General features: G+C 37.6%; 1 long non-coding RNA gene across 17 annotated transcripts; it reads right to left on the bottom strand.

Annotated features, from left to right (window-relative positions):
* Nucleotides 1–9: 9 nt before the first annotated feature.
* LOC131007768 (uncharacterized) lies at nucleotides 10–26,815 on the bottom strand. Of its 17 annotated transcripts, none has more exons than XR_009096271.1 (5): nucleotides 24,626–26,815; nucleotides 24,501–24,552; nucleotides 19,858–24,409; nucleotides 18,258–19,560; nucleotides 1,830–18,164 (listed from the first exon to the last, which is right to left on the bottom strand). It is a non-coding gene; the product is annotated as an uncharacterized LOC131007768 (long non-coding RNA). The 17 variants fall into 17 exon arrangements; XR_009096270.1 differs by having other exon boundaries at nucleotides 19,858–25,934; nucleotides 26,016–26,115; nucleotides 26,209–26,815; XR_009096272.1 differs by having other exon boundaries at nucleotides 19,858–26,115; nucleotides 26,209–26,219; nucleotides 26,328–26,815.
* Between the last annotated feature and the right edge of the window lie 1,154 nt (nucleotides 26,816–27,969).

Below are 27,969 nucleotides of genomic sequence, written 5' to 3'. Positions count from 1 at the left end.
TAAAGAAAATCAGCTTGGAACGAATCGTATTATTAAATGATGATGATTAATGAAATCAGAAACTCCCTACATTCATTAACTTAGAAACAATCATGATGAAACTAGATTACAACCTCCATACGGGAAGTGACGATCACAAAATTGTTGAAGACTTTGCTAACATCAAGAGCATTGTTGCTTGGTGACTTCTGTCTTGGACCAATGTGAATCCACAAGAAGCTAAGGGCCTTGACGGAATCACCAGTCTCGAACTTCGCAGAGCCTTGAGAGAAGTTGGTAGAATCTTGACGAGCTCTGGATTAGATTCAGAGGTATGTAAATATAATACAGCAATAATCCTTGAGAATCACCAAAACCTAGACAAGTTGATTGATTCTATTTATTTTCTTGCTTTCAGTGACACAGAATATCATAATCAGTAATACTACATAATTTGGTCGCCCCTCCTCTTTTTCCCGGGCTTGAGACCGGCTGTGGCTGGCACAGGCAGAGTTACACGACTCTACCTATAACCTATAATCCGGGGAAGGAGAAGCTGAAATTTAAATGAGCTCAACCACCAATGGACATGAAATCAGCATAAATTTAAATGACTGACCGCTAAAATGCAAGTAATCAGATGACCAAGAAACAAATTTAAGACTTGCAACAGAAAGATTACACAAGAAACAACATAATCACCCAGCTGGAACAAGTATAAACTTCAACAAACACCAAACAGCAAAATTTTACTAGTTTCATGGTTAAATTAGCCCAGGTATAAAGTTGAAGCTCGACGAATAACAAAAGGTTGTAAACATAGGATTAGTAACTTAGTTTAGACAATTTACATGAAACTGCGCAACACAAAGAAAAAACTAATTTCAGCAATGAGAGAACATAGACCAAATGTTTTATCGCGTCGGGAGCACAAGAAATATGTCAAATTACTAGTTTCATGGTCAGGACTCAGGAGTGAACGACATTTTCAATCAAGTCATTACTGCACTTCAATAGATTTCATAAATGAAAATCCGTAAAAATAGCATATAAAAGACTCAAAACAATAGCAGTGACTCAACCATAAAAATTGGGAAAAGGTTAAGAGAGTCCAACCTAGACCGAAAACAAAAATGAAGAACAGGTATAACTGTTAAACAACATAAGGGACATAACTTAGTTTAGACATGCTATGTTCTCTATATTTAACACATTTAAGGAAGATAAATATCACTACAAGAAATGCTCTCATAGATGACGGTTATTATGATCACGACAGTTAGTTAAATATTCAAAAGTTTAGGGTGATCACTACAAGAAATGCTCTCATAGATGACAGTTAGTTAGAAATTCAAAATATCATCATAGAAAACATGGTGTGGCATAACTTCGTTGCATTTTTATCAGCTGTCATTCAAGTTAAATATTTATGTTCCTTAAATGTATTAAATATAGAGAACATAGCATGTCATTAATGCCAAGAGAGGGTAGTAACCAGGAAATATGAGGAGCAACTAATTTGAATTATTTAAACATCAATCGAACTTGTACATTGCAAGAAGGGAAGCAACAATCTAGTGATCTCTACAAAAGAAAGCTCCCCAACATATTCCCTATCGTATTTCCACAAGATATGAATGTATATAGAAATGGAATTATATGATATCTTCTATACAGAGCACTCGCTACCTCACAGAATCACACCAAATAGTGAAGCAACTATGTATCACATAAACATAAACATGCTAATATTGAAATATAAACACCTGATATTGTTCGTATATAGATATATAACAGAAGTTCATAACTTATATAACATCCAACTTCCAAGACATCAATCAAGAGATGGATTACAAACAAAACCAATCAATAATCATCATATATATAACAACAATATACACCAATCAAAACAAGTTTGCAGTGAATGATGAAGACACTAGAAAAATACAATGTCATTTCTAAGGATTCGAAACATGTTTCTGGAATTAATACCTAAAGAAATTCTAATGACAAGAGAAACAAGAAAGCAGAAGAGTATATCCACAACGAACAGTCAAGATGAGGTACTTCATGTCCATCTTCACACCCCATCATATACAAGCTACGCCATCTTAGGCACATGTAAACGAAACACCCTCCCAATCAAAATTTTATAAGCAGAGCTCCAGACGCTTCCAAGAATATAGAAGACCAACCATAACCAAATAAAAGCCTTATGAGCAAGATAAAAGGAAGCTACCCAAAATATCATCCAGCAGGTTTTATTAGCAGGCAAGTACAACTCACAATCTGCCTTAGGTACAACTCACATTCGTGTGATCGAGGAAACCAGACATAAGTTGAACACCTGAGTTGAATAATTTCAAAAGAAGAAGACCATGACAGTAGATAGCCAGCATGAGTGTGTTCCGGAGATAAACTAAACACGATATAACCATAGAAAAATATATAGAGCATAGAATGGTTTTAAAAGAAAACCAATTTTCCTGCAGACCTGTAAGACTCATGAAACCCCTTTCAACCTCATGGTCCCCTACATAAACCTTTTAGCTCCAACTGAAAGCCACTAAATCAGATCTTGATGAAAATTACAGACTAATTATTTATCAAAAGCCTTACCAAGGAAGAAATTAGCACAATCTCCTCAAAACTTCAATCAAATTGCCAAAAACTATGCGTTATATGTCAAATAAATGGAGATGAACAAAAAACCAAAGCCTGAAATGCTCAAGATAAGCCCAGCATTGCATGATATCACCAGAAAATGGTTTCAACTCTCTCTAGTCTAATGATCCTCTGGCATTCACATCCCCAATAACACAATGCTAGAACAAGAACTTCTTAAGATCCCCTGTCACAGGACGAGACAAAAAGCAATATCCACAACAAAAAGCTGATTTAATTGAGCAAAGGGAACCAAACATCAAACCAAAACCGCCTTCCCTTTAAAACTGTTTAGGCACCACCCAAAGAAAATATCTGGAAATTGAAGAGCATAACAATTAGCAAGGGGAAAGTCCATCTAGAAGATAAATGGCTGTAGAAAAATACTATACTCCCTCTGCCACCCTCGATAAACACTATCCGGAGACGCGGCCTCATCGACAGTAAACACTGGATCCTTATCGGACTCTCAAATATCGCTAACACAAGCCTCTATGGATTCAAAGACTACCACAGCGTGGACCTTGGCGTTTGTGATTCTCCCTCTTATGGGAGACATCCCCATTGAGATCAGGATCAAAGACACCGATACCAGGCTTGGATTCGGCATCAGCAGAACTGAAGAGGTACCAGTATTTCAAACACCTCAAAATTACTTAATCCATCAAAAAATTTCAATGAGCTGGGATTCAATGACCAACACAACCCCACCTTAAGAAACTTATTTTGTATCTCCTGTCACAGGGAGAGGCTAAAAACAATATCCACATCCACATAACAGAAAAAGAACTGACGAAGCAGTGCAAAAGGGGGTTCAAGCATCAAACCAGAACGCCTTCACTTGAAAACTGTTTTAAGAGAAACCCACAGATCAGACATGTGGAAATTGAAGAGCAAAACAATAAGCAAGGGGAAAGTCCAACAATGACAGCGGAAAATACTATACTCCCTCTCTGCCACCCTCTATAAACACTATCTCAATGCCAGCATCAAAAGATTGGTCCATGTCCAATAACCAGACCAACATAGCCCCACCTTACGCTCCTTATCTGCTTGAATTAAAACTTGTTTTGCATCTCCTGTCACATGGTGAGGCCAAAAACAATATCCACATCTATGTAACAAACAAAAAACTGATCAAATAGAACAAAAGGGAACCAATCACCAAACCAGAACCGCTTTTCCTTCAAAAATGGTGAAGAACCACACAAAGATCCATCTGAAATGGAAGTGCATAAACAATAAGCAAGGGGAAAGCCCAGGAAGAAGACAATGACAGTAGAAAAATATTATACTCCCTCTACAATGCTTCACGTCCAACAACCAGACCAAGATAGCCCCACCTTAAGCTCCGACTTTGGTAGAATCAAAACTTATTTTGTATCTCCTGTCAAAGGGTGGGACCAAAAACAATATACACATGTACGTAACAAACAAAAAATAGATTAAACAGAGCAAAAGGGAACCAAGCACCAAACCAGAACCGCCTTCCCACGAGAACTGGTTAATTACAACCCAAAGATCAAACATTTGAAGATTAAAGAGCATAACAATAAGCAAAGGGAAAAAGTTCACCTAGAAGATAAATGACAGTAGAAAAATAATATACTCCTGTTGACACCCACCATAAACACTATACCAATGGCAGCATCCAAGATAGCCTCACCTTAAATACCTAACTTTGATGGAATCAAAACCAATTTTGTATCTCCTGACACAGGGTGAGGCAGAAAACAAGGTCCAAGTCTACGTAACAAAATAAAACTATAATAGAGAGCAAAGATAACCAAGGATCAAACCAGAACAGTCTTCCAGAGAAGCCTGATTAAACACACAACGATCCGGCATCTGGAAATTGAAAAGAATAACGATAAGCAAGGGAAAGTTTAGGTAGAATATAAAATTTAGTAAAAAAGTTACAATACTATACTCCCTATGCAACCCTTGATAAACACTATATCAATGACAGTGTCAAAGGTTGCTCCGTGTCCAACAATCAGACCAAGATTGCACCACCATAAGCTCCTACTTTGATAGAATCAAAACTTAATTTATATTTTGTGTCATAGGGTGATGCAGAAAACAATATCCACGCCAACGTAACAAACAAAAAACTTATGAAAGAGAAAAAAGATAACAAAGCATCAAACCGAACAGCCTTCCAATTAAGAACCACAACGATCAGAAATCTGAAAATTGAAGAGTATAACGACAAGCACCGGAAACTCTAGGTAGAAGAGAAAATATAGTAGAAGAAAATGTAGTATAACAATCTGCATCCCTCAATAAACATTATATCAATTGACATCATCTTATATTAGTCCACATCCAACAACCCCACCAAGTTGGCCCCCACCTTAAGCTCCCACTTTGATAGAATAAAACTGAATTTGTATCTCCTGTCACAGGGTGAGGGCGAAAAAAATATCAAAGTCTACATAACAAAAAAAAAAAAAAAAAAAAAAAAAAAAAAAAAACTATAATAGAGAACACAGACAACCAAGCGTCAAACAAGAACTGCCTTTCAGAGAAGCTTGATTAAGAACAAAACAGCAACCAAAGATTTGTCCATGTCCAAAAACCAGACCAAGATAGCCCCCACCTTAAGCTCCTACTTTGATAGAATCAAAACCTATTTTGTATCTCCTGTCACAGGGTGAGGCTGAAAACAACATCCAAGTCTACATAACAGCAAAAGAACCATAATTGAGAGAGCAAAGATAACCAATTATCAAACCCGAACTGCCTTCCAGTTAAACTTGATTAAGAACCACATAATGAACAGGCATCTGGAAATGGAAGAGAGACTAACAATAACCACAGGAAAGTCTAGATGGAAGATAAATTGTAGTAGAAAAAAATACTATATTATACTCCCTCTGCCATCCTCGATAAACACTATAATTGACAGCGTCAAAGGTTGATCTGTGGCCAATATAACTAGACCAAGATTAGCCCCACCTTGAGCTCCTACTTTGATAAAATCAAAACAAAATTTTTATCATCTGCCATAGGATGAGGCAGAAATACAATATACACGTATACGTAACAAACAAAAAAACTGATGATAGAGAGAAAAGATAAACCCAGCATCAAACCAGAAGTGCCTTCAAGTAAAGAACACCTGGAAATTGAAGAGTATAACGATAAGTATAGGAAACTCAAGGTAAAAGAGAAAACGTAAAAAAAAAAAAATACTATTCTGTACACCATCTGCCACCCTCGACAAACACTATATCAATGATGGCATCATAGATTAGTCCATATCCAAAAACCAGACCAAGATAACCCCCACCTTAAGCTTCTACTTTGATAGAATCAAAACCTATTTTGTCTCCTGGCACAGGGTGAGGACCAAAACATTGTCCAAGTCTACATAACAAATAAACAATAATTACAGAGCAAAGGTGACCAATTAGCAAACCAGAACAGCCTTCCCGTGAAGCTTGATTAAAAACCACACAGCGATCAGGCATCTGGAAATTGATGAGAACAACGGTAAGCATGGGAAAGTCTAGGTAGAAGATAAAATATAGTAAAAAAAAAAAACTATTCTATACTCTCTTTGCCAGGCCCACACCACTATATCAATGACAGCATCAAAGGTAGATCCGTGTTCAATAACCAGGCCAACATTAGCCACACCATAAGCTCCTTCTTTCAAAACTTAATTTTTATCTCCTATCATAGGGTGAGGCAGAGAACAATATCCACGTCTACATAACAACAAAAAATTGTTGAAACTGAAAAAAGATAACCAAGAAAACAAGAAGGGCCATCCATTATGGAAATTGAAGAGTATAACTATAAACACGGGAAACTCTAGGTAGAAGAGAAAATGTAGTAGAAAAAAAAAATACTATTATGTATTTCCTTTGCCACCCTCGATTTACAATATACCAATGATAACATCAAAGATCTGTCCGCGTCCAAAAACCAGACCAAGATAGCCCCCACATTAAGCTTCTACAGTGATGGAATCAAAACCTATTTTGTATCTCCTGTTGCAGGGTAGGCCCAAAACAATATCCAAGTCTATATAACAACAAAAGAAATATAATAGAGAGATCAAATGCAACCAAATATGAACCCAGAACTGCCTTCCAGTTAAGCTTGATTAAGAACCACACAACGATCAGGCATCTGGAAATTGAAGAGAATAACAATAAGCACGGGAAAGTCAAGTTGGAAGATAATTTGTAGCAGAATTAATACAATACTATACTCCCTCTGACACCCTCGATAAACATTATATCAGTGACAGCATCAAAAGTTGATAAGTCTCCAATAACTAGACCAAGATTAGCCCCAACATAAGATGCTTCTTTCACAACTTAATTTTTAACTCCTGTCACAAGGTGAGGCAGAAAACAATATCCACGTCTACGTAACAAATAAAAGATTGTTGAAACTGACAAAAGATAACCAAGCATACAAGAAGTGCCTTCCAGTTAAGAACCACACAACAATCAGACATCTGGAAAATGAAGAGTATAACTATTAGCACGGGAAACTCTAGGTAGAAGAGAAAATATGGTAGAAAACAAATACTATTATATACTCCCTTTACCACCACTATTAACACTATATCAATGACAGCATGAAGGATTTGTCAGTGTCCAAAAACCAGACCAAGACAGCCCCCACCTTAAGCTCCTACTTTGATAGAATCAGAACCTATTTTGTATCTCCTATCACAGGGTGAGGCTGAAACCAACATCCGAGTCTAAATAACAACAAAAGAACTACAATAGAGAGAGCAAAGGTAACCAACTATCAAACCCGAACTGCCGTCCAGTAAAGCTTGACTAAGAACCACACAACGATCGGGCATCTGGAAATGGAAGAGAATAACGATAAGCACCGGAAGGTCTAGATGGAAGATAAATTGTAGTAGAAGAAATACTATACTATACTCCCTCTGCCACCCTCGATAAACACTATATCACTGACCACGTCAAAGGATTGAATTGTGTGCAATAACTTGACTAAGATTAGCCCTACCTTAAGCTCCTACTTTGATAAAATTAAAACTTAATTTTTATCTCATGTCATAGGGTGGGGCAGAAAACAATATCCACATCTATGTAACAAACAAAAATTGTAGAAACTGAAAAAAAGATAACCAAACATCAAACCAGAAGTGTCATCCAGCTAAGAACCACCCCACGATCAGACATCTGGAAATTGAAGAGTATATCTATAAGCACGGGAAACTCTAGGTAGAAGAGAAAATGTAGTAGAAATAAAAATACTAATATGTACTCCCTTTGCCACCCTCGATTAACACAATATCACTGACTACATCAAAGATCTGTCCGCGTCCAAAAACCAGACCAAGATAGCCCCCACATTAAGCTCCTACAGTGATGGAATCAAAACCTATTTTGTATCTCCTGTCACAGGGTAGGCCCAAAACAATATCCAAGTCTATATAACAACAAAAGAAATATAATAGAGAGATCAAATGCAACCAATTATGAACCCAGAACTGCCTTCCAGTTAAGCTTGATTAAGAACCAAACAACGATCAGGCATCTGGAAATCGAAGAGAATAACAATAAGCACGGGAAAGTCAAGATGGAAGATAAATTGTAGCAGAATTAATACAATACTATACTCCCTCTGACACCCTCGATAAACATTATATCAGTGACAGCATCAAAGGTTGATATGTCTCCAGTAACTAGACCAAGATTAGCCCCACCATAAGCTGCTTCTTTCACAACTTAATTTTTAACTCCTGTCACAAGGTGAGGCAGAAAACAATATCCACGTCTACGTAACAAATAAAAGATTGTTGAAACTGACAAAAGATAACCAAGCATACCAGAAGTGCCTTCCAGTTAAGAACCACACAACAATCAGACATCTGGAAATTGAAGAGTACAACTATTAGCACGGGAAACTCTAGGTAGAAGAGAAAATGTGGTAGAAAAAAAATACTATTATGTACTCCATTTACCACCCACTATTAACACTATATCAATGACAGCATGAAGGATTTGTCAGTGTCCAAAAACCAGACCAAGACAGCCCCCACCTTAAGCTCCTACTTTGATAGAATCAGAACCTATTTTGTATCTCCTATCACAGGGTGAGGCTGAAACCAACATCCGAGTCTAAATAACAACAAAAGAACTACAATAGAGAGAGCAAAGGTAACCAACTATCAAACCCGAACTGCCGTCCAGTTAAGCTTGATTAAGAAATACACAACGATCGGGCATCTGGAAATGGAAGAGAATAACGATAAGCACCGGAAGGTCTAGATGGAAGATAAATTGTATTACAAGAAATACTATACTATACTCCCTCTGCCACCCTCGATAAACACACTATATCAGTGACCACGTCAAAGGATTGACTTGTGTGCAATAACTTGACTAAGATTATCCCTACCTTAAGCTCCTACTTTGATAAAATTAGGGTGGGGCAGAAAACAATATCCACGTCTATGTAACAAACGAAAATTGTTGAAACTGACAAAAGATAACCAAACATCAAACCAGAAGTGTCTTCCAGTTAAGAACCACCCAACGATCAGACATCTGGAAATTGAAGAGTATATATATAAACACGGGAAATTGTTGGTAGAAGAGAAAATGTAGTAGAAATAAAAATACTATTATGTACTCCCTTTGCCACCCTCGATTAACACAATATCAAAGACTTCATCAAAGATCTGTCCGCGTCCAAAAACTAGCCAAGATAGCCCCCACATTAAGCTCCTACAGTGATGGAATCAAAACCTATTTTGTATCTCCTGTCACAGGGTAGGCCCAAAACAATATCCAAGTCTATATAACAACAAAAAAAATATAATAGAGAGATCAAATGCAACCAATTATGAACCCAGAACTGCCTTCCAGTTAAGCTTGATTAAGAACCAAACAACGATCAGGCATCTGGAAATCGAAGAGAATAACAATAAGCACGGGAAAGTCAAGATGGAAGATAAATTGTAGCAGAATTAATACAATACTATACTCCCTCTGACACCCTCGATAAACATTATATCAGTGACAGCATCAAAGGTTGATATGTCTCCAGTAACTAGACCAAGATTAGCCCCACCATAAGTTGCTTCTTTCACAACTTAATTTTTAACTCCTGTCACAAGGTGAGGCAGAAAACAATATCCACGTCTACGTAACAAATAAAAGATTGTTGAAACTGACAAAAGATAATCAAGCATACCAGAAGTGCCTTCCAGTTAATAACCACACAACAATCAGACATCAGGAAATTGAAGAGTATAACTATTAGCACGGGAAACTCTAGGTAGAAGAGAAAATGTGGTAGAAAAAAAATACTATTATGTACTCCCTTTACCACCCACTATTAACACTATATCAATGACAGCATGAAGGATTTGTCAGTGTCCAAAAACCAGACCAAGACAGCCCCCACCTTAAGCTCCTACTTTGATAGAATCAGAACCTATTTTGTATCTCCTATCACAGGGTGAGGCTGAAACCAACATCCGAGTCTAAATAACAACAAAAGAACTACAATAGAGAGAGCAAAGGTAACCAACTATCAAACCCGAACTGCCGTCCAGTTAAGCTTGATTAAGAACCACACAACGATCGGGCATCTGGAAATGGAAGAGAATAACGATAAGCACCGGAAGGTCTAGATGGAAGATAAATTGTATTAGAAGAAATACTATACTATACTCCCTCTGCCACCCTCGATAAACACACTATATCAGTGACCACGTCAAAGGATTGACTTGTGTGCAATAACTTGACTAAGATTAGCCCTACCTTAAGCTCCTACTTTGATAAAATTAAAACTTAATTTTTATCTCATGTCATAGGGTGGGGCAGAAAACAATATCCACGTCTATGTAGCAAACAAAAATTGTTGAAAGTGACAAAAGATAACCAAACATCAAACCAGAAGTGTCATCCAGTTAAGAACCACCCCACGATCAGACATCTGGAAATTGAAGAGTATATCTATAAGCACGGGAAACTCTAGGTAGAAGAGAAAATGTAGTAGAAATAAAAATACTATTATGTACTCCCTTTGCCACCCTCGATTAACACAATATCAATGACTACATCAAAGATCTGTCCGCGTCCAAAAACCAGACCAAGATAGCCCCCACATTAAGCTCCTACAGTGATGGAATCAAAACCTATTTTGTATCTCCTGTCACAGGTAGGCCCAAAACAATATCCAAGTCTATATAACAACAAAAGAAATATAATAGAGAGATCAAATGCAACCAATTATGAACCCAGAACTGCCTTCCAGTTAAGCTTGATTAAGAACCACACAACGATCAGGCATCTGGAAATCAAAGAGAATAACAATAAGCACGGGAAAGTCAAGATTGAAGATAAATTGTAGCAGAATTAATACAATACTATACTCCCTCTGACACCCTCGATAAACATTATATCAGTGACAGCATCAAAAGTTGATACGTCTCCAATAACTAGACCAAGATTAGCCCCACCATAAGCTGCTTCTTTCACAACTTAATTTTTAACCCCTGTCACAAGGTGAGGCAGAAAACAATATCCACGTCTACGTAACAAATAAAAGATTGTTGAAACTGACAAAAGATAACCAAGCATACCAGAAGTGCCTTCCAGTTAAGAACCACACAACAATCAGACATCTGGAAATTGAAGAGTATAACTATTAGCACGGGAAACTCTAGGTAGAAGAGAAAATGTAGTAGAAATAAAAATACTATTATGTACTCCCTTTGCCACCCTCGATTAACACAATATCAATGACTACATCAAAGATCTGTCCGCGTCCAAAAACCAGACCAAGACAGCCCCCACCTTAAGGTCCTACTTTGATAGAATCAGAACCTATTTTGTATCTCCTATCACAGGGTGAGGCTGAAACCAACATCCGAGTCTAAATAACAACAAAAGAACTACAATAGAGAGAGCAAAGGTAACCAACTATCAAACCCGAACTGCCGTCCAGTTAAGCTTGATTTAGAACCACACAACGATCGGGCATCTGGAAATGGAAGAGAATAACGATAAGCACCGGAAGGTCTAGATGGAAGATAAATTGTATTAGAAGAAATACTATACTATACTCCCTCTGCCACCCTCGATAAACACACTATAAGAGTGACCACGTCAAGGGATTGACTTGTGTGCAATAACTTGACTAAGATTAGCCCTACCTTAAGCTCCTACTTTGATAAAATTAGGGTGGGGCAGAAAACAATATCCACGTCTATGTAACAAACGAAAATTGTTGAAACTGACAAAAGATAACCAAACATCAAACCAGAAGTGTCTTCCAGTTAAGAACCACACAACGATCAGACATCTGGAAATTAAAGAGTATATCTATAAGCACGGGAAATTGTTGGTAGAAGAGAAAATGTAGTAGAAATAAAAATACTATTATGTACTCCCTTTGCCACCCTCGATTAACACAATATCAATGACTACATCAAAGATCTGTCCGCGTCCAAAAACCAGACCAAGATAGCCCCCACATTAAGCTCCTACAGTGATGGAATCAAAACCTATTTTGTATCTCCTGTCACAGGGTAGGCCCAAAACAATATCCAAGTCTATATAACAACAAAAGAAATATAATAGAGAGATCAAATGCAACCAATTATGAACCCAGAACTGCCTTCCAGTTAAGCTTGATTAAGAACCAAACAACGATCAGGCATCTGGAAATCGAAGAGAATAACAATAAGCACGGGAAAGTCAAGATGGAAGATAAATTGTAGCTGAATTAATACAATACTATACTCCCTCTGACACCCTCGATAAACATTATATCAGTGACAGCATCAAAAGTTGATACGTCTCCAATAACTAGACCAAGATTAGCCCCACCATAAGCTGCTTCTTTCACAACTTAATTTTTAACCCCTGTCACAAGGTGAGGCAGAAAACAATATCCACGTCTACGTAACAAATAAAAGATTGTTGAAACTGACAAAAGATAACCAAGCATACCAGAAGTGCCTTCCAGTTAAGAACCACACCACAATCAGACATCAGGAAATTGAAGAGTATAACTATTAGCACGGGAAACTCTAGGTAGAAGAGAAAATGTGGTAGAAAAAAAATACTATTATGTACTCCCTTTACCACCCACTATTAACACTATATCAATGACAGCATGAAGGATTTGTCAGTGTCCAAAAACCAGACCAAGACAGCCCCCACCTTAAGCTCCTACTTTGATAGAATCAGAACCTATTTTGTATCTCCTATCACAGGGTGAGGCTGAAACCAACATCCGAGTCTAAATAACAACAAAAGAACTACAATAGAGAGAGCAAAGGTAACCAACTATCAAACCCGAACTGCCGTCCAGTTAAGCTTGATTAAGAACCACACAACGATCGGGCATCTGGAAATGGAAGAGAATAACGATAAGCACCGGAAGGTCTAGATGGAAGATAAATTGTATTAGAAGAAATACTACACTATACTCCCTCTGCCACCCTCGATAAACACACTATATGAGTGACCACGTCAAAGGATTGACTTGTGTGCAATAACTTGACTAAGATTAGCCCTACCTTAAGCTCCTACTTTGATAAAATTAGGGTGGGGCAGAAAACAATATCCACGTCTATGTAACAAACGAAAATTGTTGAAACTGACAAAAGATAACCAAACATCAAACCAGAAGTGTCTTCCAGTTAAGAACCACCCAACGATCAGACATCTGGAAATTGAAGAGTATATCTATAAACACGGGAAATTGTTGGTAGAAGAGAAAATGTAGTAGAAATAAAAATACTATTATGTACTCCCTTTGCCACCCTCGATTAACACAATATCAAAGACTTCATCAAAGATCTGTCCGCGTCCAAAAACCAGACCAAGATAGCCCCCACATTAAGCTCCTACAGTGATGGAATCAAAACCTATTTTGTATCTCCTGTCACAGGGTAGGCCCAAAACAATATCCAAGTCTATATAACAACAAAAGAAATATAATAGAGAGATCAAATGCAACCAATTATGAACCCAGAACTGCCTTCCAGTTAAGCTTGATTAAGAACCAAACAACGATCAGGCATCTGGAAATCGAAGAGAATAACAATAAGCACGGGAAAGTCAAGATGGAAGATAAATTGTAGCAGAATTAATACAATACTATACTCCCTCTGACACCCTCGATAAACATTATATCAGTGACAGCATCAAAGGTTGATATGTCTCCAGTAACTAGACCAAGATTAGCCCCACCATAAGCTGCTTCTTTCACAACTTAATTTTTAACTCCTGTCACAAGGTGAGGCAGAAAACAATATCCACGTCTACGTAACAAATAAAAGATTGTTGAAACTGACAAAAGATAACCAAGCATACCAGAAGTGCCTTCCAGTTAAGAACCACACCACAATCAGACATCAGGAAATTGAAGAGTATAACTATTAGCACGGGAAACTCTAGGTAGAAGAGAAAATGTGGTAGAAAAAAAATACTATTATGTACTCCCTTTACCACCCACTATTAACACTATATCAATGACAGCATGAAGGATTTGTCAGTGTCCAAAAACCAGACCAAGACAGCCCCCACCTTAAGCTCCTACTTTGATAGAATCAGAACCTATTTTGTATCTCCTATCACAGGGTGAGGCTGAAACCAACATCCGAGTCTAAATAACAACAAAAGAACTACAATAGAGAGAGCAAAGGTAACCAACTATCAAACCCGAACTGCCGTCCAGTTAAGCTTGATTAAGAACCACACAACGATCGGGCATCTGGAAATGGAAGAGAATAACGATAAGCACCGGAAGGTCTAGATGGAAGATAAATTGTATTAGAAGAAATACTACACTATACTCCCTCTGCCACCCTCGATAAACACACTATATGAGTGACCACGTCAAAGGATTGACTTGTGTGCAATAACTTGACTAAGATTAGCCCTACCTTAAGCTCCTACTTTGATAAAATTAGGGTGGGGCAGAAAACAATATCCACGTCTATGTAACAAACGAAAATTGTTGAAACTGACAAAAGATAACCAAACATCAAACCAGAAGTGTCTTCCAGTTAAGAACCACCCAACGATCAGACATCTGGAAATTGAAGAGTATATCTATAAACACGGGAAATTGTTGGTAGAAGAGAAAATGTAGTAGAAATAAAAATACTATTATGTACTCCCTTTGCCACCCTCGATTAACACAATATCAAAGACTTCATCAAAGATCTGTCCGCGTCCAAAAACCAGACCAAGATAGCCCCCACATTAAGCTCCTACAGTGATGGAATCAAAACCTATTTTGTATCTCCTGTCACAGGGTAGGCCCAAAACAATATCCAAGTCTATATAACAACAAAAGAAATATAATAGAGAGATCAAATGCAACCAATTATGAACCCAGAACTGCCTTCCAGTTAAGCTTGATTAAGAACCAAACAACGATCAGGCATCTGGAAATCGAAGAGAATAACAATAAGCACGGGAAAGTCAAGATGGAAGATAAATTGTAGCAGAATTAATACAATACTATACTCCCTCTGACACCCTCGATAAACATTATATCAGTGACAGCATCAAAGGTTGATATGTCTCCAGTAACTAGACCAAGATTAGCCCCACCATAAGCTGCTTCTTTCACAACTTAATTTTTAACTCCTGTCACAAGGTGAGGCAGAAAACAATATCCACGTCTACGTAACAAATAAAAGATTGTTGAAACTGACAAAAGATAATCAAGCATACCAGAAGTGCCTTCCAGTTAATAACCACACAACAATCAGACATCTGGAAATTGAAGAGTATAACTATTAGCACGGGAAACTCTAGGTAGAAGAGAAAATGTGGTAGAAAAAAAATACTATTATGTACTCCCTTTACCACCCACTATTAACACTATATCAATGACAGCATGAAGGATTTGTCAGTGTCCAAAAACCAGACCAAGACAGCCCCCACCTTAAGCTCCTACTTTGATAGAATCAGAACCTATTTTGTATCTCCTATCACAGGGTGAGGCTGAAACCAACATCCGAGTCTAAATAACAACAAAAGAACTACAATAGAGAGAGCAAAGGTAACCAACTATCAAACCCGAACTGCCGTCCAGTTAAGCTTGATTAAGAACCACACAACGATCGGGCATCTGGAAATGGAAGAGAATAACGATAAGCACCGGAAGGTCTAGATGGAAGATAAATTGTATTAGAAGAAATACTATACTATACTCCCTCTGCCACCCTCGATAAACACACTATATCAGTGACCACGTCAAAGGATTGACTTGTGTGCAATAACTTGACTAAGATTAGCCCTACCTTAAGCTCCTACTTTGATAAAATTAAAACTTAATTTTTATCTCATGTCATAGGGTGGGGCAGAAAACAATATCCACGTCTATGTAGCAAACAAAAATTGTTGAAAGTGACAAAAGATAACCAAACATCAAACCAGAAGTGTCATCCAGTTAAGAACCACCCCACGATCAGACATCTGGAAATTGAAGAGTATATCTATAAGCACGGGAAACTCTAGGTAGAAGAGAAAATGTAGTAGAAATAAAAATACTATTATGTACTCCCTTTGCCACCCTCGATTAACACAATATCAATGACTACATCAAAGATCTGTCCGCGTCCAAAAACCAGACCAAGATAGCCCCCACATTAAGCTCCTACAGTGATGGAATCAAAACCTATTTTGTATCTCCTGTCACAGGGTAGGCCCAAAACAATATCCAAGTCTATATAACAACAAAAGAAATATAATAGAGAGATCAAATGCAACCAATTATGAACCCAGAACTGCCTTCCAGTTAAGCTTGATTAAGAACCACACAACGATCAGGCATCTGGAAATCAAAGAGAATAACAATAAGCACGGGAAAGTCAAGATGGAAGATAAATTGTAGCAGAATTAATACAATACTATACTCCCTCTGACACCCTCGATAAACATTATATCAGTGACAGCATCAAAAGTTGATCCGTCTCCAATAACTAGACCAAGATTAGCCCCACCATAAGCTGCTTCTTTCACAACTTAATTTTTAACCCCTGTCACAAGGTGAGGCAGAAAACAATATCCACGTCTACGTAACAAATAAAAGATTGTTGAAACTGACAAAAGATAACCAAGCATACCAGAAGTGCCTTCCAGTTAAGAACCACACAACAATCAGACATCTGGAAATTGAAGAGTATAACTATTAGCACGGGAAACTCTAGGTAGAAGAGAAAATGTAGTAGAAATAAAAATACTATTATGTACTCCCTTTGCCACCCTCGATTAACACAATATCAATGACTACATCAAAGATCTGTCCGCGTCCAAAAACCAGACCAAGACAGCCCCCACCTTAAGGTCCTACTTTGATAGAATCAGAACCTATTTTGTATCTCCTATCACAGGGTGAGGCTGAAACCAACATCCGAGTCTAAATAACAACAAAAGAACTACAATAGAGAGAGCAAAGGTAACCAACTATCAAACCCGAACTGCCGTCCAGTTAAGCTTGATTTAGAACCACACAACGATCGGGCATCTGGAAATGGAAGAGAATAACGATAAGCACCGGAAGGTCTAGATGGAAATTAAATTGTATTAGAAGAAATACTATACTATACTCCCTCTGCCACCCTCGATAAACACACTATAAGAGTGACCACGTCAAAGGATTGACTTGTGTGCAATAACTTGACTAAGATTAGCCCTACCTTAAGCTCCTACTTTGATAAAATTAGGGTGGGGCAGAAAACAATATCCACGTCTATGTAACAAACGAAAATTGTTGAAACTGACAAAAGATAACCAAACATCAAACCAGAAGTGTCATCCAGTTAAGAACCACCCCACGATCAGACATCTGGAAATTGAAGAGTATATCTATAAGCACGGGAAACTCTAGGTAGAAGAGAAAATGTAGTAGAAATAAAAATACTATTATGTACTCCCTTTGCCACCCTAGATTAACACAATATCAATGACTTCATCAAAGATCTGTCCGCGTCCAAAAACCAGACCAAGATAGCCCCCACATTAAGCTCCTACAGTGATGGAATCAAAACCTATTTTGTATCTCCTGTCACAGGGTAGGCCCAAAACAATATCCAAGTCTATATAACAACAAAAGAAATATAATAGAGAGATCAAATGCAACCAATTATGAACCCAGAACTGCCTTCCAGTTAAGCTTGATTAAGAACCAAACAACGATCAGGCATCTGGAAATCGAAGAGAATAACAATAAGCACGGGAAAGTCAAGATGGAAGATAAATTGTAGCAGAATTAATACAATACTATACTCCCTCTGACACCCTCGATAAACATTATATCAGTGACAGCATCAAAGGTTGATATGTCTCCAGTAACTAGACCAAGATTAGCCCCACCATAAGCTGCTTCTTTCACAACTTAATTTTTAACTCCTGTCACAAGGTGAGGCAGAAAACAATATCCACGTCTACGTAACAAATAAAAGATTGTTGAAACTGACAAAAGATAACCAAGCATACCAGAAGTGCCTTCCAGTTAAGAACCACACAACAATCAGACATCTGGAAATTGAAGAGTATAACTATTAGCACGGGAAACTCTAGGTAGAAGAGCAAATGTGGTAGAAAAAAAATACTATTATGTACTCCCTTTACCACCCACTATTAACACTATATCAATGACAGCATGAAGGATTTGTCAGTGTCCAAAAACCAGACCAAGACAGCCCCCACCTTAAGCTCCTACTTTGATAGAATCAGAACCTATTTTGTATCTCCTATCACAGGGTGAGGCTGAAACCAACATCCGAGTCTAAATAACAACAAAAGAACTACAATAGAGAGAGCAAAGGTAACCACCTATCAAACCCGAACTGCCGTCCAGTTAAGCTTGATTAAGAATCACACAACGATCGGGCATCTGGAAATGGAAGAGAATAACGATAAGCACCGGAAGGTCTAGGTGGAAGATAAATTGTAGTAGAAGAAATACTATACTATACTCCCTCTGCCACCCTCGATAAACACTATATCAGTGACCACGTCAAAGGATTGACTTGTGTGCAATAACTTGACTAAGATTAGCCCTACCTTAAGCTCCTACTTTGATAAAATTAAAACTTAATTTTTATCTCATGTCATAGGGTGGGGCAGAAAACAATATCCACGTCTATGTAGCAAACAAAAATTGTTGAAAGTGACAAAAGATAACCAAACATCAAACCAGAAGTGTCATCCAGTTAAGAACCACCCCACGATCAGACATCTGGAAATTGAAGAGTATATCTATAAGCACGGGAAACTCTAGGTAGAAGAGAAAATGTAGTAGAAATAAAAATACTATTATGTACTCCCTTTGCCACCCTCGATTAACACAATATCAATGACTTACATCAAAGATCTGTCCGCGTCCAAAAACCAGACCAAGATAGCCCCCACATTAAGCTCCTACAGTGATGGAATCAAAACCTATTTTGTATCTCCTGTCACAGGGTAGGCCCAAAACAATATCCAAGTCTATATAACAACAAAAGAAATATAATAGAGAGATCAAATGCAACCAATTATGAACCCAGAACTGCCTTCCAGTTAAGCTTGATTAAGAACCAAACAACGATCAGGCATCTGGAAATCGAAGAGAATAACAATAAGCACGGGAAAGTCAAGATGGAAGATAAATTGTAGCAGAATTAATACAATACTATACTCCCTCTGACACCCTCGATAAACATTATATCAGTGACAGCATCAAAGGTTGATATGTCTCCAGTAACTAGACCAAGATTAGCCCCACCATAAGCTGCTTCTTTCACAACTTAATTTTTAACTCCTGTCACAAGGTGAGGCAGAAAACAATATCCACGTCTACGTAACAAATAAAAGATTGTTGAAACTGACAAAAGATAACCAAGCATACCAGAAGTGCCTTCCAGTTAAGAACCACACAACAATCAGACATCTGGAAATTGAAGAGTATAACTATTAGCACGGGAAACTCTAGGTAGAAGAGAAAATGTGGTAGAAAAAAAATACTATTATGTACTCCCTTTACCACCCACTATTAACACTATATCAATGACAGCATGAAGGATTTGTCAGTGTCCAAAAACCAGACCAAGACAGCCCCCACCTTAAGCTCCTACTTTGATAGAATCAGAACCTATTTTGTATCTCCTATCACAGGGTGAGGCTGAAACCAACATCCGAGTCTAAATAACAACAAAAGAACTACAATAGAGAGAGCAAAGGTAACCACCTATCAAACCCGAACTGCCGTCCAGTTAAGCTTGATTAAGAACCACACAACGATTGGGCATCTGGAAATGGAAGAGTAACGATAAGCACCGGAAGGTCTAGATGGAAGATAAATTGTATTAGAAGAAATACTATACTATACTCCCTCTGCCACCCTCGACAAACACACTATATCAGTGACCACGTCAAAGGATTGACTTGTGTGCAATAACTTGACTAAGATTAGCCCTACCTTAAGCTCCTACTTTGATAAAATTAAAACTTAATTTTTATCTCATGTCATAGGGTGGGGCAGAAAACAATATCCACGTCTATGTAGCAAACAAAAATTGTTGAAAGTGACAAAAGATAACCAAATATCAAACCAGAAGTGTCATCCAGTTAAGAACCACCCCACGATCAGACATCTGGAAATTGAAGAGTATATCTATAAGCACGGGAAACTCTAGGTAGAAGAGAAAATGTAGTAGAAATAAAAATACTATTATGTACTCCCTTTGCCACCCTCAATTAACACAATATCAATGACTACATCAAAGATCTGTCCGCGTCCAAAAACCAGACCAAGATAGCCCCCACATTAAGCTCCTACAGTGATGGAATCAAAACCTATTTTGTATCTCCTGTCACAGGGTAGGCCCAAAACAATATCCAAGTCTATATAACAACAAAAGAAATATAATAGAGAGATCAAATGCAACCAATTATGAACCCAGAACTGCCTTCCAGTTAAGCTTGATTAAGAACCACACAACGATCAGGCATCTGGAAATCAAAGAGAATAACAATAAGCACGGGAAAGTCAAGATGGAAGATAAATTGTAGCAGAATTAATACAATACTATACTCCCTCTGACACCCTCGATAAACATTATATCAGTGACAGCATCAAAAGTTGATACGTCTCCAATAACTAGACCAAGATTAGCCCCACCATAAGCTGCTTCTTTCACAACTTAATTTTTAACTCCTGTCACAAGGTGAGGCAGAAAACAATATCCACGTCTATGTAACAAACAAAAGATTGTTGAAACTGACAAAAGATAACCAAGCATCAAACAGAAGTGCCTTCCAGTTAAGAACCACACATCGATCAGGCATCTGGAAATTGAAGAGTATATCTATAAGCACGGGAAATTCTTGGTATAAGAGAAAATGTAGTAAAAAAAAAAATACTATTATGTACTCCCTTTGCCACCCTCGATTAACACAATATCAATGACAGCATCGAAGATTTGTCCGCGTCCAAAAACCAGACCAAGATAGCCCCACATTAATCTCTTACAGTGATAGAGCCAAAACCTATTTTGTATCTCCTGTTACAGGGTGAGGCCCAAAACAATATCCGAGTCTACATAACAACAAAAGAACCATAATAGAGAGCAAATGCAACCAATCATAAAACCAGAACTGCCTTCCTGTTAAGCATGATTAAGAACCACAACAAAATCAGGCATCTGAAAGTTGGAGAGAATAAGAATAAGCACGGGAAAGTCTAGATGAAAGATAAATTGTAGTAGAAAAATTACTATACTCCCTCTAACACTATATAATTGACAGCGTCAAAGGTTGATCTGTGGCCAATAACTAGACCAAGACTTGCACCACCTTAAGCACCTACATTGATAACACACACGTATGCGTAACAACAACAAAAAACTGTCACAGGGTGAGGCCCAAAACAATATCCGAGTCTACATAACAACAAAAGAACTATAATAGAGAGAGCAAATGCAACCAAACATAAAACCAGAACTGCCTTCCAGTTAAGCTTGATTAAGAGCCACACAACAAAATCAGGCATCTGAAAATTGGAGAGAATAAGAATAAACACGGGAAAGTCTAGATGAAAGATAAATTGTAGTAGAAAAAATACTAAACTATACTCCCTCTTGACACCCTCAATGAACACTATATAATTGACAGCGTCAAAGGTTGATCTGTGGCCAATAACTAGACCAAGATTAGCACCACCTTAAACACCTATATTGATAACATACTCGTATGCGTAACAAACAAAATACTGATGAAAGAGAGAAAAGACAAAACCAAGCCTCAAACCAGAAGTGCCTTCAAGTTATGAACACCTAGAAATTGAAGAGTATTAACAATAAGTACGGGAAACTCAAGGTAGAAGAGAAAACGTAAAAGGAAAAATACTATTCTGCACTCCATGTGCCACCCTCAACAAACATTATATCAATGACGGCATCAAAGATTAGTCCGTATCCAAAAACCAGACCAAGATACTAATTTGATAGAATAAAATTTATATTGTCTCCTGTCACAGGGTGAGGCCCAAAACAATATCCAAGTCCACATAACAACAAATAAACTATAATTACAGAGCAAAGGTGACCAATTATTAAAGCAGAAAAGCCTTCCCGTGAAGCTTGATTAAGAACCACCCAGCGATCAGGCATCTGGAAATTGATGAGAACAACGGTAAGCAAGGCAAACTCTAGGTACAAGAGAAAACGTGGTAGAAAAAAAAACTATTATGTACTCCCTTTTCCACGCACGATTAACACTATATCAATAACAACATTAAAGATTTGTCTGTGTCCAAAAACCAGACCAAGAAAGCCCCCACCTTAAGTTCCTACTTTGATAGAATCAGAACATACAAGTCAACATAACAACAAAAGAACTATAATAGAGAGAGAGCAAAGGTAACCAATCGTCAAACCCGAACTGCCTTCCAGTTAAGCTTGATTAAGAACCAAAAAACGATCAGGCATCTGAAAATTGGAGAGAATAACAACAATAAGCACGGGAAAGTCTAGATGGAAGATAAATTGTGGTAGAAAAAATACTATAGTATAATCCCTCTGCCACCCTCGATATACACTATATCAGTGACAGCGTCAAAAGTTGATATGTCTCCAATAACTAGACCAAGATTAGCCCCACCTTAAGCTCCTACTTTGAAAAAATCAAAACAAATTTCTTATCTCCTGCCATAGGATGAGGCAGAAAGACAATATACACGTATGCATAACAAACAGAAAATACATGAAAGAGAGGAAAGATAAACCAAGCATCAAACCACAAGTGCCTTCAAGTTAAGAACACCTGGAAATTGAAGAGTCTAACGATAAGTAAGGGAAACTCCAGGTAGAAGAGAAAACATAAAGAAAAAATACTATTCTGTACTCCATCATAGATTAGTCCGTGTCCAAAAACCCGACCAAGATAGCCCCCACCTTAAGCTCCTAATTTGATAGAATCAAAACCTATTTTGTATCTCCTGTCACAGGGTTAGGCCGAAAACAACATCTAAGTCTACATAACAACAAAATAACTATAACTATAATAGCAAAGGTAACCAATTACCAAACCCGAACTGCCTTCTAGTTAAGCTTGATTAAGAACCACTCAAAGATAAGGCATCCGGAAATTGAAGAGAATAATGATAAGCACGGGAAAGTCTAGGTGGAAGATAAATTGTAGTAGAAAAAATACTATACTATACTCCCTCAGTCCCTCTACCACCCTCGATAAACACTATATCAGTGACAGCGTCAAAAGTTGATATGTCTCCACTAACTAGATCAGGATTAGCCCAACCATAAGCTCCTTCTTTCCCAACTTAACTTTTAACTCCTGTCACAAGGTGAGGCAGAAAACAATATCCACATCTACATAACAAACAAAAATTTGGTGAAACTGACAAAAGATAACCAAGCATCAAACCAGAAGTGCCTTCAAGCTAAGAACCACACAACGACCATACACCTGGAAATCGGAGAGTATAATGATAAGAACCTGAACCGGCATCATAGATTAGTCCAAGTCCAAAAACCCAACCAAGATAGCCCCACCTTAAAGCTCCTACTTTGATAGAATCAAAACCTATTTTGTCTCTCCTACTTTGATAGAATCAATATCCAAGTCAACATAACAACACAAAAACTACATTTACAGAGCAAACGTAACCAATTATCAAACCAGCCTTCCCGTGAAGCTTGATTTAAGAACCACACAGAGATCAGGCATCTGCAAATTGATGAAAACAACAGTAAGCACGGGAAAGTCTAGGGAGAAGATAAAATGTTGTAAAAAAAATACTATACTATACTCCCTCTGCCACACTTGATAATTACTATTTTAATGACAGCGTCAAAGGTTGATCCGTGTCCAATAACCAGACCAAGAATAGCCCCACCTTAAGCTCCTTCTTTCAATACTTAATTTTTACCTCCTGTCATAGGGTGAGGCAGAAAACAATACCCACGTCTACGTAACAAACAAAAAAATTGTTGAAACTGACAAAAGATAACCAAGCATCAAACCAGAAGTGCCTTCCGGTTAAGAACCAGACAACGATCAGACATCTGGAAATTGAAGAGTATAATTATAAGCACGGGAAACTCTAGCTAGAAGAGAAAATGTAGTAGGAAAAAATAACTATTATGTACTCCCTTTGCAACCCTCGATTAACAACATATCAATTGACAATATCAAAGATTTTTCCGTGTCCAAAAACCAGACCAAGATAGCCCCCACATTAAGCTCCTATTGCGATGGTATCAAAACCTATTTTGTATCTCCTGTCATAGGGTGAGGGCCAAATCAATATCCAAGTCTACATAACAACAAAATAACTATAATAGAAAGAGCAAGGGTAACCAATTATCAAACCAGAACTGCCTTCCATTTAAGCTTGATTAAAAACCACACAACAATCAAGCATCTGAAAATTGAAGAGAATAAAGATAAGTATGAGAAAGTCTAGGTGGAAGATAAATTTTAGTAGAAAAAATTACTATAAAATACTCCCTCTGCTACCCTGGATAAAACCTATATCAGAGACAGCGTGAAAGGTTTGATCTGTGTCCAATAACTTGACCAAGATTAGCCCCACCTTATGCTCCCTACTTTGATAAAATCAAAACTTAAATTTTATCTCCTGCCATAGGATGAGGAGAAAACAATATCCACGTCTACGTAGCAAACAAAAAACTGATGAAAAAGAGAACCAAGCATCAAACCAGAAGTGTCTTCAAGTTAAGAACCACACAACGACCAGACACCTGGGAATTGGAGAGTATAACGATAAGAACCAGAAACTCTGGGTAGAATAGAATATGTAGAAGATAAAATGCTATTCTGTTCTCCATCTGCCTCCCTCAATAAACACTATATCAATGCCGGCATCATAGATTAGTCCATGTCCAAAAACCCAACCAAGATAGCCCCAACTTAGAACTCCTACTTTGATAGAATTAAAACCTATTTTGTATCTCCTGTAACAGGGTGAGGCCCAAAACAATATCCAAGTCAACATAACAACACAAAAACTACATTTACAGAGCAAACGTAACCAATTATCAAACCAGCCTTCCCGTGAAGCTTGATTAAGAACCACACAGAGATCAGGCATCTGCAAATTGATGAGAACAACAGTAAGCACGCGATAGTCTAGGGAGAAGATAAAATGTTGTAAAAAAAAATACTATTCGATACTCCCTCTGCCACACTCGATAATTAACAGCGTCAAAGGTTTATCTTCCGATAACCAGATTAGCCCCACCTTAAGCTCCTTCTTTTAATACTTAATTTTTATCTCCTGTCATAGGGTGAGGCAGAAAACAATATCCACGTCTACGTAACAAACAAAAAATTGTTGAAACTGACAAAAGATAACCAAGCATCAAACCAGAAGTGCCTTCCAGTTAAGAACCACTGAACCACACAACGAATCATCAGACATCTGGAGATTGAAGAGTATAACTATAAGCACGGGAAACTTTAGGTAGAAGAGAAAATGTAGTAGAAAAAAAATACTACTCCATGTACTCTTCCTATTGCCACCCTTGATTAACAATATACCAATGACAGCATCAAAGATTTTTCCGTGTCCAAAAACCAGACCAAGATAGCCCCCACATTAAGCTCCTATTGTGATAGAATCAAAACCTATTTTGTATCTCCTGTCACAGAGTGAGGCCCAAAACAATATCGAGTCTACATAACAACAAAAGAACTAAAATAAAGAGAGCAAAGGTAACCAATTATCAAACCAGAACAGCCTTCCAGTGAAGCTAGATTAAGAAGCTCAGAGCGATCAAGCATCTGAAAATTGATGAGAACGGTAAGCACGGGGGCAAGTCTAGGTAGAGGATAAAATGTTGTAAAAAAATTACTATACTATACTTCCTCTGCAACCCTTGATAAAAACACGATATCAATTTGTCAGCGTCAAATGTTGGTCCGTGGCCAACAACCAGACCAAGATTAGCACCACCATAAGTTCCTAATTTGATAGAATCAAAACATAATTTTTATCTCCTGTCATAGGGTGAGGCAGAAAACATAAATTCATCATGATGATCTTGAGGCTCCTCACCAGCGATTAATCTGTGGCCAGAGAAGAGAACGATTGAGTAAATTCATAACTATCAGCGTTTCCACCAACTGCCGATAACCATCAAACTATCAGCGCGAAAGGAAAAGGACAAAATAAACCTTCTGGCTTGAGAGATCACGAGCTATCCAATCGGTTGCCCTACAGATACAAACGAAAGTAAGCCCCGATAACCAATACGGCAGAGGAAATCATGATCTAAATAGACCGTCAAAACTTGAACTATAAAATCTGCACTCGTTGCGAATAACTGAATATTAACCCAAATCAGCAGAAGGAATCACAATAACCGATCTACACAAATCAAACACGTCAAAGTAGATTGAACAGAAATCCTCCGCTAGGTCATCTATCCTCGCCGCCATATGTCATACCAGACAGGGAAGGTTAATGGAAATCGCAACACAAGGAGAGAGTAACCCGATCGAAAACACAAAACTTAATCGCCAACGAAATCGCACCACAAAACACAATAACCCTAGATATGAATTCAGGAGAAGAGGGCCACAATAGAAGAAAAATAATAGCGAAACACGCAAAGAGGGGGGATGGGTAGGAGAATGTGGGGAGATATGGTATATATAGTGAGTCATAGAGAGACTTGGGGCGGAGATTAACTTGATCAGCATATGTCGGTTGAATATAGAATTCCATTGTGGGTAGGATTGGGTGACGTGGTGAAATATCTATAATTTCCTTTACGCGCACACAGGGAGACTAGACTCGATTTCAACGGTCAAATTTGGTGACCTCTTCTCAATTATGCATATTTCAGGTAAAAACAACTAAATTTGGCACCAACACAGGTCCAACTTTGAATCCCTACATGGGCCTTATATAATAGGTACGTTACGTTAAGATATAGATAAAGGATGTTTGATTATTTGGACAATAATTGTCTAGACTAAATTCGATTTTGGAGACTAAAATCGGTCAAACCATGTCTTCAATTTGGGCCGGATTTTTTAATTTATATGTCCTTAATCCTATTCCCTCCATTTGCTTATAAATTTTAGATAATTAGATGGCAATTTTTTTTGTGGGGTTCATTTATCCGATTTTTTTTTTCATGTGACAATGAAAATTAAATTATGTTTGTTTCAAAACAAATATATACTCCCCCATTCCAAAGAAAGTAATGCATATTTTTTTTTGAACCGTCCTAACAAAAGTGAGTCATTTCCTTTTATGGAATTAACTACATAATTAACTTAATTAAATGGCCTCTTATTTTTCTTTAATTTTTGGTTAATTGGACTATTAAACCAACAACCATCTCTCTCTCTCTCTTATGTTTTCGGTGGAAGTTCTCCAACGATTTCTCGCCGGCCGTCTCCCTCGCCACTGCAACGTCCTCGCCCCCCTCGTCTCTCTCTCTCTCTAATAAATCGAGGGTCTGTGTCCTAGATGTTTGTACCTTGCAATTATACAGCTACTAATAATTGCATAAACGAACGCTAACAACATATTAATTTATTTTGGATTTAAACTTATTCAGCCCAATAAAATGAGCTTTGCCATGTGTCGCGCATCCGAGGTGGGAGTGTTGGAAACCTTGGTGAAGGGTAGAATTTACCGCCAATCAGACCAATTTATCATTTGGATGCAAGCTAATCGGACTGTAAAAAAATTTTTAGTTATAAATTTTTCAACTCTAAGCCTAAATATTCGAGTTTCGGTTTAATTGGGCTAAAAAATTTATTTAAAAATATTACCTAATATATTTCTTTTAATAATATTATA

This window comes from Salvia miltiorrhiza, chromosome 2, assembly GCF_028751815.1.
Source record: "Salvia miltiorrhiza cultivar Shanhuang (shh) chromosome 2, IMPLAD_Smil_shh, whole genome shotgun sequence".
NCBI lineage: Eukaryota > Viridiplantae > Streptophyta > Magnoliopsida > Lamiales > Lamiaceae > Salvia > Salvia miltiorrhiza.
Note: the sequence above shows the minus strand (reverse complement) of the source record. Positions and strands in the feature narration are given on the sequence as shown.